This window comes from Nerophis ophidion, linkage group LG02 (genome assembly GCF_033978795.1).
Source record: "Nerophis ophidion isolate RoL-2023_Sa linkage group LG02, RoL_Noph_v1.0, whole genome shotgun sequence".
NCBI classification, from domain to species: domain Eukaryota; kingdom Metazoa; phylum Chordata; class Actinopteri; order Syngnathiformes; family Syngnathidae; genus Nerophis; species Nerophis ophidion.
Window position 1 is genome coordinate 42,066,136 of NC_084612.1, and position 10,079 is coordinate 42,076,214.

Below are 10,079 nucleotides of genomic sequence, written 5' to 3' on the forward strand. Positions count from 1 at the left end.
GTGTGTGTGTGAGACAAAGATAAAGAGTGGCCGTTTAATGGAGTATCCCAGGGCAAGTCTCCGTTGTTCCCCCTCATCAAACACGCTGGTAGTGCTTTAGACCCATAATGGCTACCGTGTTGCCCTGAGCCTCCACACGCTTCACCGCTTCCTCTCCCGCATTGCTCATTGTTACAGGCCAGGTCCAGCCACATTCCATAATGGCGATAAGAGGCCAAGAGACAAGATGCTGATGGGGGGCCTGGATTTGGAACAAAGAAAGAGAAAGATGCTAAGACCAGTAGCGCTGGAGAGAAGGAGCAGAGGTGACTATTGAGGGGCGTGAAGGGTTTATGCGGTGATTATGGGAGGTGACACCATCTAATCACAGAAACAAGCGCCTGTCAGTTTTTTTATCTGTTCTTGTTAACATATTTGAGTGTCAAACACATGTACACGTTTTGTGTGTTCAGACAAAATGCCATTTTTACTTGGATGAGTGGATAACAAATTGATGCAGATCCCCAGCATCCATTAAAAAAAAACATTAAGTGTGACTTTAATGCACATGCAGAGGACATAAAACCCACTGGGAGAGGAAAAAAAGGTTGTTCTTCAGTCGGTTTAAAAGAAAGTGAAAGTTGACTCTTACCTGGTATTTTAATGCTTTCTTATTCTCTACTGCCCCCTAACGTTGAAAGAAAGAAATACTATCTGTTTAGTATGAGGATAAATGTGCTTCATGCACATGTATGTGCTTCATGTCATCCACGTATAGCCACTGCCTGACATAACTATTCTTTTTAAAGCAATTATGTCATTAAAAAGAGGATTTCATAGTATAGTTCATGCAGTTCACACACTGCAAAAAGTCCGTGTTCAAAAACAAGAAAGAAAAAAAAAGCAAAATTATCTGCCAATAGACCAAGAAAGTTTGGCTTGTCAAGACTTTCTAAAACAAGTAAAATTAGCTAAACTCAATCAAACCCAAAATACCTTAAAATAAGAATATTCTCACTAATAACAAGTGCACATTTCTTGGTCGAAAAAAAAGACACCTTTTTGCTCAATATGTTGAAATATAATTTTTAAATTAAGTAAATGTTAGTGCCATTATCATGACATAATGATATGCGCTCGGCATCATGATTTTGTTTTTCATGCTTGAAGTAAGTGGCCTAGTGGTTAGAGTGTCCATCCTGAGATCGGTTTATACCAAAGACTGTAAAGATGGGACCCATTACCTCCCTGCTTGGCACTCAGCATAAAGGGTTGGAATTGGGGGTTGAATCACCAAAAATGATTCCCGGGCACGGCCACCGCTGCTGCTCACTGCTCCCCTCACCTCCCAGGGGGTGATCAAGGTCAAATGCAGAGAATAATTTTGCCACGTGTGTGTGAGTGTGTGTGTGTGTGTGACTATCATTGGTACTTTAACTTGAACCTTAAGAAATTATTACTTTAAAAAAGTAGTTTTATACTTGTGAGTGTTAATGACACATCTTTGCAACTGTTGAAATTCTGGTTTCAAGCATGTTTTACTCAGCAACAAGCTGTAATATCTTGCTGAGATAATTTAGGACCAAAACCTTTAAAACAAGTAAAACACTAACATAAAATCTGCTTAATGAGAAGAATTATCAGACAGAAAATAAGCAAATATCACACTTACTTGAGATATTTAATATTACTTGGATTTCAGTTTTTGCAGTGCACCTGATTTTGTTCCCAAAACATCACACAGTATTTCAAGTAGGCAGGGCCGTCATATAGGAGGGAAAGGTGATGACAATTATAAGGGCTCACAGCCCGCTAGGGCCCACACATTGCCTGTAGTATCATCTTTGATAAAATAATTATACATATACAATGACCCACCCTTTGGTCCACACTACGGTTCGTTCTTCCCTCAATCCTTTATCATTGGAATTGAGTGAGCTCGAGCGAACTCCTGCCATAGGCGCCGATCCTGTGGGTGCTTCAGGGCCCGAGCACCCACGGACAATGCTGAACACCCACGAGGGATTGATGGCAAATTATTTCTCACCACCAAGCAAAAACCACGCATGCGCAGAAAAGTAGAGTAAGATTTACCGCCCGTCCGAGCACCCACTGGCAGAAATGTAAATCGGCACCTACGACTCCAGCAGTGTAGGATTAGGGCTTTTTAGAAATAGATATGTATTTGAGACAAGACCGCTATAACATATTTTGTTATTTTTTGTTTTTGTTGTTAGTAATGATTTGTGCATAGCTAAAAAGAGGTGTGCATTAAAAAAGATTGGAGATTATAATTTGCATTTCATTTTTTTTATTCATTCATTTCAGACAATGACACAAAAAAAGTACAAGGTAGACAACGCGTAATGATATAAATTAATACAATGCAAAAGGTAATGTACAGTATGCAAGCATGATGGTCCAGTTTTGCCTGAAAGGAAGTGGGAAGAAGATAGTTCATTTAATCCCACCCCCAGTTCTCCATTCAGTGATTAATACATTGAGTTTCACTGTTACTTTGTTTAAAGGCCTACTGAAATTAGATTGTTTTATTCAAACAGGAATAGCAGGTCCATTCTATGGGTCATACTTGATCATTTTGCGATATTGCCATATTTTTGCTGAAATGATTTAGTACAGAAAATCGACAATAACGTTTGCCACTTTTGGTACTTCCTGAAAAAGCCTTGCCTTTACCGGAAGTCGGAGAAGATGACGTCACATGTTGATGGCTCCTCATATATTCACATTGTTTTTAATGGGAGCCTCCAACAAAAAGTGCTATTCGGACTGGGAAAACGACAATTTCCCCATTAATTTGAGCGAGGATGAAAGATTTGTGTTTGAGGATATTGATAGCGACGGACTATAAAAAATAAAAAAAAGAGTTAAAAAAAAAAACGCGATAGCATTGGGACGTATTCCGATGTTTTTAGAGACATTTACTTGGATAATTATGGGAAATCCCTTATCTTTCTATTGTGTTGCTAGTGTTTTAGTGAGTTTAATATTACCTGATAGTCTGAAGGGTGTGTCCACAGCCGGGTGTTGACGCGCAGTCTCAGGGGAGTCGACGGCAGCTATGGACGGCACAAGCTCAGCTTTTATCCGGTAAGAACTGACTTTTTAACCACAATTTTCTCACCGAAACCTGCTGGTTGACATTTGGTCTGGATTCATGCTCGCTTGACCGCGCTCTGATCCATAGTAAATTTTCACCTCCGGGAATTTTAAACAAGGAATCACCGTGTGTTTGTGTGGTTAAAGGCTAAAGCTTCCCAACTCCATCATTCTACTGTGACTTCTCCAATATTAATTGAACAAGTTGCAAAAGATTCAGCAACACAGATCTCCAAAATACTGTGTAATTATGCCGTTAAAGCAGACGACTTTTACCTGTGTGTGCATAGCGCTAACACTTCCTAAAACCCTGTGACGTCACGCGTACACGTCATCATTACACGACGTTTTCAAGACGAAACTCCCAGGAAATTTAAAATCGTAATTTAGTAAACTAAAAAAGCCGTATTGGCATGTGTTGCAATGTTAATATTTCATCATTGATATATAAACTATCAGACTGCGTGGTGGGTAGTAGTGGGTTTCAGTAGGCCTTTAAGGATTATAACACAAATGTTGTATCATAGTGGCATTACCACAGGTAACAATAATTATTACACTAACAATAATTTGTATCAACAATGTAAGAAGAATGAATATACCAACAATGGCAATAGACAAAATACCAACAATGGTCATAGACAACATTGCAATAATGGTAAGGAAACATTGAGCACATGCTAAGACTTTGAGGCAGAGTACAACAGTAAGTCAAATTAAATTAAAGACCCTCATCTCTATATTTGAACCAGACCCAATGTTTGCATAATAGTTTACATCGATTAATAGTTTGGCATTGCTTGTGTTGTAAGTCCACTTTGTTCCATTGTTTTACTCCGCATACAGACACACAAAAACGTTTACGCGTGGTTTGAGCTCTCAATAATGAGAAATATCCAAAGCCTCTCAAGTTATGAGCCTGCCCTCGTCTTGTAAAAAACGATATAGATTAGGCAGCAATAATTTGTTAAATGCTTTATATAACATTATTGAAGTATTTATATTTAACAACTTTACTATTGTTATATTATTTTCAAAGCTTTTCAATTTATATGTGCATTTATCCATGCAAGAAACTTTAACCTTTCCATAAAATTAATCATGTTTGGTATTTGTTAAAAAAAGAAAAAACTTCACACGCATATTTGGGTTTCACATTTCGGAAACAATATTGCGATATTCAGCCAAAATATATCGGGATATGAGTTTTGGTCCATATCGCCCAGTCCTCGTAGATAGCCCCCCAAAAAGCACAAGTCTGGACACCTAAAAAAATTTGAGAAGGAGGTCAGGAGTAGGGGGCCCAGGACATCAAAACACCTTTTGGTGAGACAGTAAAACTACCAAGGGCTGAAACAATTTATTTCATTAACTATTCATTTAATGTCTGTAATTGTCCTTTGATAGGCTGCACGCTGAACTTAGGAGACCACATTAGCTGTCCGGCCGTGCTACATTCTGGACAAGTCGCCAGTTCATAAAAAAAGAAACGTGTGACAGCGTGTTCCACACATATTCACACATGCAACAGTGCTCCAGTATGCGTCCATCAGAGGGTCAATTGAATTGTATTATGAAACATTCAAGTAATTCAGTAATAAATAATTACTGAATAATTACCTTTGGTCAATTAATTTATCATAATGTGTTCAATGTGGTCTTGTAAAATGTGTTATTAGTGAGAAACTTTAGTATCCTAAATACAAAAAAGTAAACTGTTTAAATGTTGTTGTGGTTGGTTAGATTTTCTTATTTAAACGAGGATAGCAGGTCCATTCTTTGTGTCATACTTGATTATTTCGCGATATTGCCATATTTTTGCTGAAAGGATTTAGTAGAGAACATCCACGATAAAGTTCACAACTGGAGAAAAGCCTTGCCTTTACCGGAAGTCGCAGACGATGACGTCACACGTTTGGGGGCTCCTCACATATTTAAATTGTTTTAATGGGAGCCTCCAACAAAAAGTGTTATCCGGACCGAGAAAACGACAATTTCCCCAAGAATTTGAGCGAGGTTGAAAGATTCGTGTTTGAGGATATTGATAGCGACGAAAAAAAAAAAACGTGATTCCAATCGCATTGCATTGAGACGGGTTCATATGTTTTAGAGACATTTACTAGGATAATTCTGGGAAATCCCTTATCTTTCTATTGTGTTGCTAGTGTTTTAGTGAGTTTAACAGTACCAGATAGTCGGAAGTGTACGTCCACGCCCGGGTGTTGACACGCAGTGTCTCGCGGAAGTTGACGGCAGCTGTACGGGAGGAGCAATCTCAGCTGATCTCCGGTAAGTGGCGACTTTTTAACCACAATTTTCTCACAGAAACTTGCTGGTTGACAAGTGGTCGGGATCCATGTCCGCTGTGATCCATAGGAAAGTTTCAACTCCGTGAATTTTAAACAAAGAATCACCGTGTGTTTGTGTGGCTAAAGGTTAAAGCTTCCCAACTCCATGTTTCTACTTTGACTTCTCCAATATTAATTGAACAAATTGCAAAGGATTCAGCAAAACAGATCTCCAAAATACTGTGTAATTATGCCGTTGAAGCAGACGACATTTAGCTGTGTGTGTGCGCAGCGCTCATACTTCCTAAAAACCCATGACGTCTTGCGTACACGTCATCATTACAAGACATTTTCAAGACAAAACTCCCGGGAAATTTAAAATTGCAATTTAGTAAACTAAAAAGGCCGTATTGGCATGTGTTGCAATGTTAATATTTCATCATTGAGATGTAAACTATCAGACTGCGTGGTGGGTAGTAGTGGGTTTCAGTAGGCCTTTAAAGACAACAGCTGATAATAGCAAACAACAACAAAGTAAAAACAGACTACTAAGAATTTGGGACAGTTGTACACTGACTTTCATATTATAACATTACATCTGCCTGTTGCAGGTGGAGAAAAGGCGTTTAGCTAACTAAAACTAGTTAAAAGTGCTGTTTGCAACTTCCTCACAGTAAATTTTTTCAAAGCAAAAAATATAACAAGAACGCCACCGGCTAGCTTATGTTACCATGAGTGGTTTAACAGTAGTGTTGTTTCGTTCGCGAACAATTCGTTCAAATGAACAAATCACTTCATGAACTGATTCGTTCCTTTCTCAGTTCAGTTGAGCTCCGCCGCGACCATGCCGGTATGAGTGGAACTGGCGCATATTGTGACTCACTGAACCCTCGACGTCGGCGGACGACGCAGCCAGCTACTCATCATGGGTGTGGGGGGAGGGACTGAGCGAACGATTCGTTCACCGCGGATTAACGACATGAATCATTCAGTGAACAACAACGCTCTCGCTCTCTGCTCTGCTTGCCCCAATACTGCGAGTGATTCTCCTCCCGTCGCGGGGATATGTTTCATGCCATTGGCATCCGTTCTCCATTCATTCTCCAAGTTAATGGCTAATGTTGACTCAAGCCACATGAAAACAAACACACACATGCGCCCCATTATCTCAACACATAGTTGTCATTGCATATTTAAGTTGATATTTCCATTTTTATATTTTTAATTGTAAGCTACAGAAATGTTTGTTTTTATGTTGGCATTTCTGGCACTTGGTTTAATATTTGTTTTGTTTTATTTAAGGAAGCCTAATTATTTTCTTTTTGTTTGCACATTTAAGTTCAGTTTCAGTTTCAGTTTCAGTTTATTTTCAGTCTAACAAAAACATATTCAAACATAGATCACGATTCAAAATGAATAACATGACTGAAACAGGCAGAAGCAAAAAAGCTTATATGCCCAACATACATTTTTTACATTCAATTAAGTTACCTTTTCTAATAATTCTGTAACACAAAAAGAAATATAGTCATTCAGCATCCACATTCAGGCTGCCCCCCAACAAATAATACAAAAATATGTACCTACACACATACACTTTTCTGTAAATAGATAAACATACATACCTTCTAAATACAACATTTAACCAAACAAACATAAATTTCTAGTTCACATAACTTTTTAAAATACATTGTGACATGTTCTTTTTGAAATTAAATACTGAGTCACTCATTTTTATTTCTTTACCAACAGAATTCCACAAATTAACACCGAGAACAGATAAACATCTACGTTTAACAACTAGTCTTGCTTTTGGTAAAATAAACTTAGATTCATCTCTTAGATTGTATTTGCTGGTCTGTAGAGAGAAGTATTTTTGAATTCCTTCTGGAAGAGTATTTATTGTTGCTTTGAACATTATCTGTGTTATTTTATAATAAACAATATCTTGAAATTTCATAAGTTTTGATTTAACAAATAATGGATGGGTATGGTCATAATATCCTGCTTTGTTTATTAGCCGTACAGCTTTTTTTTGCAGCAAAACAATATCATTAGTTATGGTTTTAAAAGTGGTTCCCCAGAGTTCTACACAGTATGTCATGTATGGAAGTATCAAAGTATAATAAATTGTTAACAAAGAATTATAATTAAGTAATTCTTTGGTTTTATACAAAAGACCAAGTGTTTTTGATATTTTTGTTTTTATATAATTTACATGTTGTCTCCATGATAATTTATTATCAATTATAACTCCCAAAAACTTAGTATCAAAGACACGCTCAATTTTATCTCCATTTATTTTAATATTTACTTCCTTAGATACCTCAGTTTTGGTACCAAATATCATAAATTTAGTTTTAGCAATATTAAGTGATAATTTATTCATATCAAACCAGTTTTTAAGCACTGTCATTTCTTGTTCTATTTTTACCAAAAGTTCATTAAAAGATTTTCCAGAACAAAGGATAGTTGTATCATCAGCAAACATAAAAAATGTTAAGAAACTTGATGCATCACAAAAATCATTAATGAAAATTGTAAATAACTTAGGACCAATTATAGAACCCTGAGGAATTCCACAAACTATATTTTTAAATCCAGATATTGTATTATCCACCTGAACACATTGTTTTCTATTTTCTAGATAGCTCTTGATCCAGGACAGAGCTGGCCCTCGGATGCCGTACTTATCCAACTTATTTATTAACTGTCTGTGGTCAATGGTATCGAAGGCCTTTTTTAAATCAATATAGATGGCTATTGTAAATTCATCATTATCCATAGCAGTACTAACCTCCTCTAGCATATGCATTACTGCATACGTAGTTGTTCGATTTTCCCTAAAACCATACTGCTGCTGCTTAAGCAAGGTGTTTTTTTCCAGAAAATTATTTAACTGTTTTGTAAAAAGCTTTTCTAAAATTTTTGAAAATTGAGTGAGTATTGAGATTGGTCTATAATTTTCCATAAGATGCTTATTTCCGTTTTTAAAAACAGGAATAACCTTTGCTATCTTCATATCATCTGGGAAGTATCCACACTGGAATGATTGATTACATATGTGAGCCAATGGCTTAGCAATTAAATGAATACATTCTTTAATAATGACCATATCTATGTGATGTATGTCTGTAGATGTTTTACTTTTAAAGGCTCTTACTGTTTGAATTATATCCACTTCTGTTACTCCACTCAAAAACATTGATTTTAAATGAGGGTTTATTAGACATGCACCTGGGGATAGGTTGATTGGCATCACTAAATTGGCCCTAGTGTGTGAATGTGAGTGTGAATGTTGTCTATGTGTGTCGGCCCTGCGATGAGGTGGCGACTTGTCCAGGGTGTACCCCGCCTTCCGCCCGATTGAAGCTGAGATAGGCGCCAGCGCCCCCCGCGACCCCGTAAGGGACAAGCGGTAGAAAATGGATGGATGGGTTTATTGTGTTTTTAGTCAAGCCTGTGTCCTCATAAACAGGTATTTTTTCTGCAAGTGCAGGGCCCATATTAACAAAATAGTCATTAAATTCTTCCACTATCATTTCTTTTTTGTTTAGTTTTATATCATTATCATTTATAAAGTAGCTCGGAGTCTCATGATTTTTACATCTATTACCTAAAACCTGGTTGATTGTGTTCCACGTTTGTTTAATATTATTTTTGCTACCTTCAAATTTCTCGTTATAATAACTTTTCTTTTGCTTTCGTTGAATAGAAGTCAACTTATTTTTATAAATTTTATACTCCCTTTCATTTTGTTTAGTTTTATTTTTTAAGTAACTATCATACAGAACATTTTTTCTATTGGAGGCCATTACTAGACCCTTCGTCATCCAAGGCTTATTTTTACTCACTTTCTTTAGTGTGGACTTCACGACTGGACAGCAGGAATTATAAAGTTCTAACCATTTAAACAGAAATGCCTTGTATGAATCATTACAATTTTCAACAACCACCCCTTCCCAGAAACATTTTGAAAGCTCATTCTTAAATGCTTGTATTCTTTCAGGTGTCCTTAATCTTGTTAATTTGAACAATGTTTTTTGTGCTATATTATTTACAATCATACTTTGAATATTCACAAACACTGGAAAATGATCTGTGATGTCACTAAGGAGTATTCCACCTGTAGTTATGTCATGGATATTTGTAAAAATATTGTCAATGAGGGTAGCAGATTCTCGCGTTATTCTGCTTGGTTTATCAATTATTGGTTGCAAACCATAAGTAAACATTTCATTCATAAAGTCATTAGTTGGTTTATGGGTTCTCCATTTTAATAAATCAAAATTGAAATCCCCACACACAAAGACACATTTCTTGTTAGCTAGTTTTCCAAGTACTTTTAGTAGGCTGTCATGGAAAAGCTCTACATGTGACCCAGGTGTCCTATAAATACAACTCAAATATGCACTACGTTCGTTGTTTATTTGTATTTTTATAGTCATACTCTCCATAACATCATCTATAACTAGACTGTCGATAATTTCACAGTAATATTTTTTTTGTACATAGAACGCAACACCACCTCCTTTTTTATTTTTTCTATTTATATTATAAAAATCATAACCTTCTAATATAAACATATCATTAATTTCATCCGTCAACCATGTCTCTGAGATGGCAATTGCTTGGAATGTTGATTTTAAAGATTCCAAACAATCTTGTATCTTCTCAAAATTAGCCCTGAGA